The 9,524-nt window shown below is 54.4% G+C and overlaps 1 protein-coding gene across 1 annotated transcript in view; it reads left to right on the plus strand.

Annotated features, from left to right (window-relative positions):
• Positions 1–9,262: 9,262 nt before the first annotated feature.
• Positions 9,263–9,524, plus strand: part of AKNA (AT-hook transcription factor) — a 46,621-nt gene continuing 46,359 nt past the window's right edge. The window contains exon 1 of the mRNA XM_008057211.1: positions 9,263–9,441. The gene's annotated coding sequence lies outside the window, so the exon portion shown is untranslated. The remainder of the gene's footprint in view (positions 9,442–9,524) is intronic.

A 9,524-nucleotide genomic window follows, 5' to 3' on the forward strand; every position in this document is an offset into this window, starting at 1 on the left:
CCCACGTGGAAGCCCCAAGCGCACGGGGAGGAGACGGGTCGCCGCTCCGGGCTCGGGAGGGAGCCCGGGACGGGCGATCCGGGCCCGAGTCCAAACCCTGCCCGCTCCCGGGGAGCGCGGTCTCCCCCGCCGGCCTCAGTCTCCACCTCCGCACAATGGGGGCGTTGTCTTTCTGTCTCTCTGGCTCGGGCTGGGGCCGGTGGCCGGGAGGGGAGGGGTCCCGGGGGAGCCCGGGAGTGGTCCTTGGCGGGGCCTCGGACTGTGTTTGGGCTGGAGGCGGCCCGGGTTGCTGTGGTTACCGCCCGCAGAGGTGGGGCTTTTTTGTCCCGGGATCTGTGTGCGGTTCGCTCACCCAGCAACAGCCCGCGCAGCCTGGCGACTCCGAGCCGCGCGCCCTCACGCAAGTTTCTTTTCCTCTTTTTGGCAGGGGGAGGGAGGTGGAGCAAAGGCCAGCGCGGGGAAGGCAGCGTTGACAAGGTTGGAAGGGGCGGGCTGCAAAAGTAAGGCCGGTTGCCTCCTGGTACACAGGAGAAGGCTGAGGCCCAGAGAAGGGGCGCGGCTTGCCCAGGGGCGCACAGCAGGGTGGCTCTGACCTGGTCTCTCCGCAGTGGGATGGGGCTGGCACCTGGGGAGTTTTTGCTTTGAGACCTTTGGCCACACTCTCCCCATGCTCCTTTCTCGGGCTTTTGTTGAAAGAAATGACAGGTTGAAGCGGATCGTTGCCTATGTTTGAAAACCGGCTTCTGAGGGAGAAAGTTGGAAGGCAAAGTTGCTGATAAACCAGGGCTATTTTGGAGCAGAGAAGCCGAGACAGGCTGCAGTGAAAAGAGACATTGTTCCTGTCCTCCAGAATAGAAGGAGTAGAAATGGGCTGAAACTGAAGCATGAAGGACTGCAGTTAGATACATCCAGGGTCTTCCCCAAAAAACTTTCCAGTGCCTCCTCTGGAGTTGGTGGGTTTTATTTTTTTGGCTGTTTTGTTAAGAAAACAGAATGGCTGCCCATCTGTTTGAGGGGGCCTGAACCTGGTTTACTTAGCAACAGAATGGAACCTGTGGTGTCTGGGAGGGACTCTGTTTGGGTTTATTCCCAGGGCGGTCTCAGTTCTTCTGCAGGAGGGAGAAGATGCCCACGTGGGGCATTTGCCTCCCAAAGTCCAGCCGGTTTGCATTTGCAACATGTGATTGGGGCTGTTTCTTGCAAGGGGATTTCATCAGCCCCCACCATCCTGGTTTCCAGAGAGACCGGGCACTCTCCCAGAGCCTCAGGGCTATCCTGCCGAGAGGGTATTTTGGAAGCTGGTGCACAACGCAGACATTTCAGTTTACATTTCACGGCGTGGCAGGAAAGGAAGAGTATCTTTAAAGCACCCGCCAGTTGAATGCCTGGTCTTTTTAATGTTTCCTTAGTTCTGGAAGGTGGGAACAATCTGAGGACCCGGAGGGAGAAGACCTGGGTTCTCATCCCCAGTCTGGCTTCAGTTCGGAGAGTCTCAGTTTTCCCCGCTTTAAAATGGGGGTACTAGTGCCCACTTTAGTACCACTTTAAGGCTCAAGTGAGGCGGCATCGTAGAAAGCTTTTGCCCAGTCCACATTCTGTTTGAAACGAGGAAACAGAGACCCAGAGAAAGGAAAAAAACGACCACAGTAATACCATTGATAACAATAGCTAATGTTTACTGAGTGCCGTGTTCTAGCCACTGTGCTAAGTGTTTTACTACGAGTGAGGGCTGAGAGGGCAGGAGCCCTTGCCAGTTTTGTCACCACTGTCACTCCCTGATGCCCAGTACAGAGCCCTACACATAGCAGGTACTCAAAACATAGTTGTCAATCACCTACATGATATCATTTAATTACATGATGTTGTTGAGTTGGCTATTTTTTTTCTGAGTTGGAGTCTCACTCTGTCACCCAGACTGGAGTGCAGTGGCCCCTCCCGGCCATCGCAGCCTCCACCTGCTGGGCTCTGGCGATCCTTCCTCCTCAGCCTTCCAAGTAGCCGGAATTACAGGCATGCGCTACCACACCCGGCTGATTTTTTGATTTATTGTAGAGATGAGTTCTTGCTGCCCAGGCGGGTTTCGAACCCGCGGGCTCAGGCAATCCACTCACCTCAGCCTCCCAAAGGCAGGGGATTATAGGCTGAGCCACCGAGCCCGGCTGAGCTGGCTATTATTGAGGCTCACTGTAAGTCACTTGACTACAGTCACACAGCTTTTCACCGTTGTTAGCCCATCCTTCCTCTGAGATGTATCGAGTGGGGAGAGTGGTGCTGGTGCCATCTCCTGAGGGCTGATTGTGCCATCTTCTTCACATTGCCACATTCAGTGATGTGTTGGTAGTGTGAAATCGGCCATAGGAAGGGTATTTACATCATGGAAATGTTCTGTAACCGCCACACATCAGGGCTTTTTCTCGTCTTCTTTTCCTAAGACAGCTGCATGTGAAGGATGCTGAGGGGAAGGCCAGCCTTGCTTCTGGAGTTAGGTAGTTCCCAGGGGTGCAGGAAGTCCAAGGGGGCCGGGCCAGAGGCCCTTACCTGCTCAGCTCCCTGCAGCGTGAGATCTGGGAAGGAGACCTTCTGAGTCCCTACGATTGCAGGTTGTTCCAGCAGCCTCTGGCCTGGGAGCAGGACAGCGTGAGCCTGAATTCCAGGCCAAAAGGTCCGGCTTTAACCTGAAAGCATTGGGAGCCATGGATGGCTGGGAAGCAGGGGAAAGGCCTGAGCAGAATGGGGCCTTAAGGAGATTTATCCCCTGTGCCCAGGGATTGGAGGCTGAATTGGGGTGGGCAGCTTGGGAAGGTACTGCCTCTGGCTAGGGGGCAGGAGGAGGCGCCAGCATCCCCTCATGTTCTGAGTGCGTCCTTTGATCAAAGCTGTGCAAAAACACTCTCCCGTGTCCACCCCCCACCCTCGGGAAGAGGTACAGGAAGATATCACAGAGATTCCCAAACAAGACATCTGAGGTCCAACCTGCCGTAGTGGGACCAGGCCTTCCTGCACACAAACCTCACTTCTTCAGTCCTTGGCCCCCCTGCCTCTCAGTCTACACCCATCTTGGCTTTGGGCATCCCTGTCAAGTATCAGGCAAACTCCAGCTCCGTTGCCAAGCGAGACCCCCTTGTTCCCAGGGTTGCTCCCACATGGGCCCCTAGGTCCCTGCCAGCATCCCTCCGCCCCCCTATTCTGGGAGAGGGGCCTGGGATCAAGACCAGAGTGGGGTGTCCGGCTGTTGGTCTCCTTGGGTTCTGGGGCCTCAGCCAGCAACCTAGGACTGGGGAGAGGAGGGCTCAGGTTCCAGGGGGCCACCCCCAACCCTCCCCTAGTGAGGGACTCATCTAGAAGATGATGCTTTACTTGTGAAGGCAGACCTGACTCTGGTCCTAAGGTGCTGTGTGACGTTGGACAGCTCATGTAACCTCTCTGAGTCTTTCTTCTTCTGTTCAGTGCCAATTGCTTATGAGGATCCATCAGGCGACACACGCTATGCTGCAAAATGCTAAGCATGGCCAGGACTGGGGGCTGATCACTTCCTTTCCTTTCTGGTTCCTACGATTTGTGTAATGTCTGTATGTGCAGAAAGCAACATGTGGTTTCAGAGTTTAAAAGGAGGAGAAGAAGGTGTGGGGGTTACAAGATGTCACAGAATGTCAGAACTGCAGAGGACCCCAAAGAGCCCAGCTAGTCTCCTCAACTTTCACAGGTGGGGAAACTGAGGAGGCTGGTACCCAAGGGCTCTCGTCAGAACGAAACACTGCACAGATGTGAGATGCCGTTTGTTTACTTTTTTGTTTGTTTGTTTGTTTGAGTTGCAATCTCACTCTGTCACCCAGGCTGGAGTGCTGTGGTACAATCATGACTCACTGCAGCCTCGATCTCCTGGTCTCAGGCCATCCTTCCACCTCAGTCTCCTAAGTAGCTGGGAACTACAGGCACGCACTACCGTGCCCAGCTAATTTCTTTTGTGGAGCCAAGGTATCACTATGTTGCCCAGGCTGGTCTCAAGCAATCCTCCTGCCTTGGCCTCCCAAAGTGCTGGGATTATAGGCATGAGCCATCATGCCTGGTCATTTGTTTTTAAGAGTTATAAATGGTCATTTTATTTGTATTTTAAAGCAACTGTTATTATTAGAAAATACCCATAAGGAAAAATGGTAACTTGCCTATAATTTTACTACCTTGTGATAATTATTATAAACATTCTGGAATACATCCTTCTTTCTCTCTCTCTCTCTCTCTCCTGTCTTCCTCCTTTCCTCCTCTCCTTCTTTTTCTCATATTTTACTGGTTTTTTTTCTTTAAGGACTCAACCAAGCTAGATATTATTTTATAACTAGCTTGTTCACTTAACACATCAGAATTTTGACATTATTTGATATTCTTCAGTAGTAGCCTATGAATCGCCACATAATATTCCTTTGAGTGGAAATATCATAATTTACTTCAATGATCCCCTATTACGGGACACTGAGGTTGTTGGCAATCTTTTACCTGCTGTGAGTTTCATTTCCAACGTAAGACTATACTCTCTAGATTCAGACTGCTCGGGTCAATCAAACCCAACCTCCTCACCTATAAAGTAAGAATTCTTCCTCCTTGGACTGTTATGAGGATTAAACAGTGAGAGCCTAATCCGTGGAGAAGTCTTTACACGGCATTTGACGTGTGGCAAGTACTCAGAAAAGTTTTGCCTTCAGCCTCATGTTCCTGGCACATGCACATTTTTTGGTTTGACTCTGAAAAGAGCATGAATTTAAGTGTGGAGGTGTCCTCAATATGGCCATGCCCTCCTCAGAACCCCTGTGTCTGTGGGCCAGGGAAGGCCTGTTTTTCCCCCTTCTTCCCTTCTCAGAGCAGACATAGGTTCCAGCCTACACCCGTCTTAGTGTAGGGGCCTCGGAGAAGAGGGTCATGGGGAGATATCACCCTCTCCCTCCGCTTGGGAAAACTGCCTGTCCCATTTCGTGTCCAGGACTCAAAGCTAGAGCTGGGGTCAATGTTGGGGAACCTCCATGCTCACGAGAGTTAAACTCGGTCCTGCAGGTAGCAGACCATATGGTCGCTTTACCAAAAAGGCAAAGTCATTTATTCCTGAGCAGTTACTCTGCACCTGCTGGGCACTGGGGCCCAGAACATTAGGTACATAGTCTCATGGGTCAACCCAAGACTCCTGTAAAGTAGGTTTTATCTCCGTTTTACAAATGCGGAATCTGGGATTCAGAGAGGTTAAGCCACTTGCCCAAGCCACACAGTTCCAAGGGAGAACATGGAGTTCTCAGTGCCTTAAGCCCTGTGCCCTGCAGCCTCCTGTCAGCATGGCATTTCTGCCTGTATGGGCAAATGGAACAAAGGATCCATGTTAGAAGATAATCTCTGACAACCTCAGAGATAATCCCATTAAGCCCCTGGTTCCAAAGCTCAGAGGAGCGAAGGCACCTGTTCCAGGTCACTTGGGCTGGAGCTTGGGTCTCCGCTTCCCCAGCCAGGCTCCATCCATTCTTCCTGGTCCACTCCCGAAAGTCTCACCTGCCTCCCTCTCCCCCAGACTCCCTGTGGGGCTTCACTGCAGGGGTGGACACAGCAGCCTGGGCAGGAAGGAGTGGGTGGCCTGCCCGTGGGTTTTCAAGTCTTTTCCAGGGGAAGGAGTGGTGGAGAGCTCAGGAGGGGCATAGGGAAGAATGACACAGCCTTCAGCCCCCACGGCTCCTAAAGTCGCCCTGGATTCTACCAGTGTGGCTGAGAAGCCCAGTGGGGCCCCAGGACCCTGGGCCTCAGGACATGGTGCAAGGGGGAGACCGTCAGGCTCTTCATGTCAGCAAGTGTGGCCCACCCTGATCCTGGGGCATGTCCTGGGCTGCACCTGAGGACTTAAAAGAAAAAGCCACCTTTCAGCCTGGCTAATGTGCCAGCACTTAGGTGGGGCTCACAAATGACCATGGAGTAGGGGAGGACAGGAGAGGAGGTGGAAGGGGGCGGTGAGAAAATGGGAGGGAAGTGGCCACTTCAGGGTTGAACACCATGACCCGGAGGCTGGAGGGAGGGCATGGCTGTAGGCTTGCTGGGCTCTGGTGGGAAGGGCTGCCAGGGCCAGGCAGGTGCCACTAGCTGTTCACTGGTGACAGTACTCAAGCCCTGGCAGCCGGGCCCAAAGGATTTTGTTTCTCTTCTGGGAGCCCAGGAACAAATCTCTTCCCTTTTCTGGGCCACAGCGTCCTCACCTATGCAATGGTCTCCAACTTCCAACCTCAAACAATCCTCCCACTTTGTCCTCCCAAAGTGCTGGGACTATAGGTGTGAACCTGTGCCCGGCCAGTGCAAACGGAATAATGCTCCTGTACTGTCCCCTTCGCAGTGCTGTTCTTAAGCGTCTAGCGCTACGAAGGACGATTAAGCACTTTGGAGAACCAGAAGGCTCTGAGGGAACTGAGGCCTCGTTATGAAGTTAGAACATTGGCTCAGAGAACTGCAATTAGTCAGTTATAAGCTCTACTCTTGATTTCATAGTGCACAGATATTCATTATCTCTGAGGGCTGCAATGCTGTCAGCACCCAGCTGGGTCCTTAGGGGCCAGGCCTTTGTGTGTTTGAAACTCTACCAGAGCTCATCAACCCTTGTGATCTTGGGCAAGTTGCTTGGGCTCTTGGGACCTCTGTTTATCCAGCTGTAAAATGGAAGTGTCACACCAGCTTCACTGGGTTGTTCTAGGGCGCAATGAGTCAGGTCTGGGTGGCCAGTGAGGCTTCATGGCTCACCCAGCAGGTGCTTACTGAGTTTCTCTTGGGTATCCCTGCCTGTATGCTGGGTACTAGGGACACAATGATGACAACCTCACAGAGCTCCCAGCAGAGTCAAGAGGCAGGCGTTAGTCAAATAATCACACATGAAGTATAAGTCCAAATGGGGAGTCCCCAAGGGGCCACACTGGATCTGAGATCTGGAAGTCACAGGGAGGAGAAGTGGGATCTGTCCTGGGAGCAGCAGGAGGACTGAGTGAGAGCTGAGAGGGTGGCCGGAGGAGAGCCTGAGGCAGTGACTGGGCTGTGGATTCTTCTCTAGGGCCATCAGTGCAGTGTAGGGAATGGATGTAGGGAATGGATTAGGGGACCTGAGGGCTTTCCAGGTGAAACGGATGCAGGAGGCCATGCGGGGAGGCAGAGATGGGGAGATTTAGAAACTGAGGTCCCCAGCAGCAGATGACGGTCTGGCTGTGGGATATAAGGGAAGGGACATGTCCGGGTTGACAGTCAAGCCTGGCATGCACACCTGGGTAAGGGGCGGGTGGGTTTGGGGATAGCAATGCTATGAGCTCAGTCTGGGACTTGCTGCTTTGGTCTGTGGGTGGGGATGGTGTCCTAAGAGGGGCACCACATGAGCAAAGACAGGGAGGCGGGTAGATGGGGCGTGGAGGCACAAGGAGACAAACAGTGCAGGCTGCACCACCTGGTGTTGGGTGGCCGTCCCTACGATGGGCTTGGGGTTATCCAGGGGCCGTGGGGCGGGCCCGCAGTGGCAGCCACCTGGCGTTAATGGCAGCACTGCCTGGGTTAATGACCAGGGTGGGAGGATGAGTGAGTGGCAGGGTATCAGGAGCCCGCCCCTCAAACAATGGCCCGCATGGTCTCAGAGCCAGCAGGGAGGGCCCTCATTAGGGTCTGCCACAGCTCCGTAGCTGTCCCCACCCCCCAGATGTGGGAAGGAGGCAGGGAAGGGGGTGGGGAGTGATTACTGGAAAGAAGGAGCCCTGACTCTGCCAGATACTTGCAAGCTGACCTTGAGGAAGTCCATTCATTCCTCAGACACGTTCAGTGAGCCTTGCTGGAGGAAAGGCATTAAGATCCAGCCTTTGGAGGAGACCAGAGGCTTGTCCCTAAGTAGCAGCAGTGAGAGAAGAAGGAGCAGTAATGAAGCAGCTCAGTCAAGGGCAGGCGTGCTCCGACCCCCGCTCTGCACTGGTGGGCATTGTCTCATGCAGTCTTGACAGCAGCCCTGGGGTGACTGCTCTTCTTATCCCAGACTAAGAACCTGAGGTCAGAAAGGTGAAGCCCTCAAAGGCCAGAGCCTGCAGGAGGTGGGTCTGGGATTCGAACCCAGGCCCGCACTGGGTCGTTCCCAAGCCTGACTACCTGTCAGAATCACCTGGAAGGCTGTTTGGACAATAAAGAGGCATGGTATGTTTCTTTTTTCTTTTTGTTTCCTGTTTCAGAATCTCTGGGCCATGGTGGGGCCCAGATCCTGTGCTCCCTCTTCTGCCCTGCAGCCTCTCCCACTCGGCCTGCTCTGCTCCGGGTACCCAGACCTTGCTGCTCTTGGGGAAGGTCTGGCTCCCTCCCGCTTTGGTCTTTGCACTTGTCCTTCCAGAACATTCTGCCCCAGCTCTCCTTCATTCCAGTCCTGTGTTTGAATGTCCTAGCCATTCTATAACTCTCCTCTCCATCAGTTCCACCGAGAGCAGCCCAGGGTGTGGACGGCCACCCCCTTCCACCTGTTCTCCTGTTCTGTCTCATTCACGCCCCTCTCCTGGAATTGTGTATGTGTTTATTGTCTGTGTCTCTGCAAGGGTGGCGAGCAGGAGCCTGGCCTGTCCTGGGCCATGTCCCCAATGCCACGAAAAGCACCTACCTGGGAATAAAGGAATGGGGGGCTTGTGGAAAGGCAGCTTGACCATCAGGATGAATCTGTCCCTGACATCCAGTAGTCTGGGATGACACTTAAAACAGAGAGATCCATCTGATCTGCCAGTTCCCTGTCTCCATGCTGCCTGGAAAATCCCACTCTGGCTGCGGACCCACCTCGGGGTGAGGACTGGGTGAGATGGCAGGAATCATCGTAGCCTCCCTAAGATGTTGGGTAGCACATGGGCAGAGAGGACACAGTCAGAAGGGCAGTGAGCCTGTGCTCTCGTTGTGCAGGTGGGCCCTGAGGCCTGGTGAGGGAGGGAGCCTTGACCAAGGTAATGCGTGGTTGAAGGTAGCACTATGGAAGGAGCTCCCAGAGGGCTGAGTTAGCAGGGGGCCTCTTCCTAGTTTCTGCATGCTGTGAGAGCTTGGTCAAGCCTCTGACTTTCTCTGGGCTGTAGTCTCCCTGTCTGTACCTCGAAGTTCTGGACTGAGCTGGTCCCAGGGACGTCAGAAGCTTCTGTGAGTCCCGGCGAAAGCCTGCAAGGGGTTAACCTCTGCACGCAGACAAACCCCCTCCTTCTGACAAACACTTGTAGGAAATCGGGCTGGGCGCTTCCTGCCGAGGCAAGGCGGCCTCAGCTGCGGCAGGGGCGGGGAGAGGTGGGGAGCGATGCTGGTCTGCGAGCGGCTGGGGCTGGCAGAGCAGCCTGGAGGCGGGCCAGGGCGCAATGGAGGAAGGGGGCTCCCCGGGTTTGGAACAAAGACCTCGTGGGCAGGTCCCCTGAATCCGGGCCGGCGGGATGGTGGTGGTGCCGGAGAGAGGTAAGGGAGTGTGGAGGAGAGGGCGGGAGGAAGGGAGGCCGCCTCCCTCTGGATGGGCCAGTCACAGGCTCTCGGGACTATCC

Source organism: Carlito syrichta, unplaced genomic scaffold (assembly GCF_000164805.1).
Source record: "Carlito syrichta isolate Samal-C Ts95f unplaced genomic scaffold, Tarsius_syrichta-2.0.1 Scaffold302868, whole genome shotgun sequence".
Classification (NCBI taxonomy): Eukaryota; Metazoa; Chordata; class Mammalia; order Primates; family Tarsiidae; genus Carlito; species Carlito syrichta.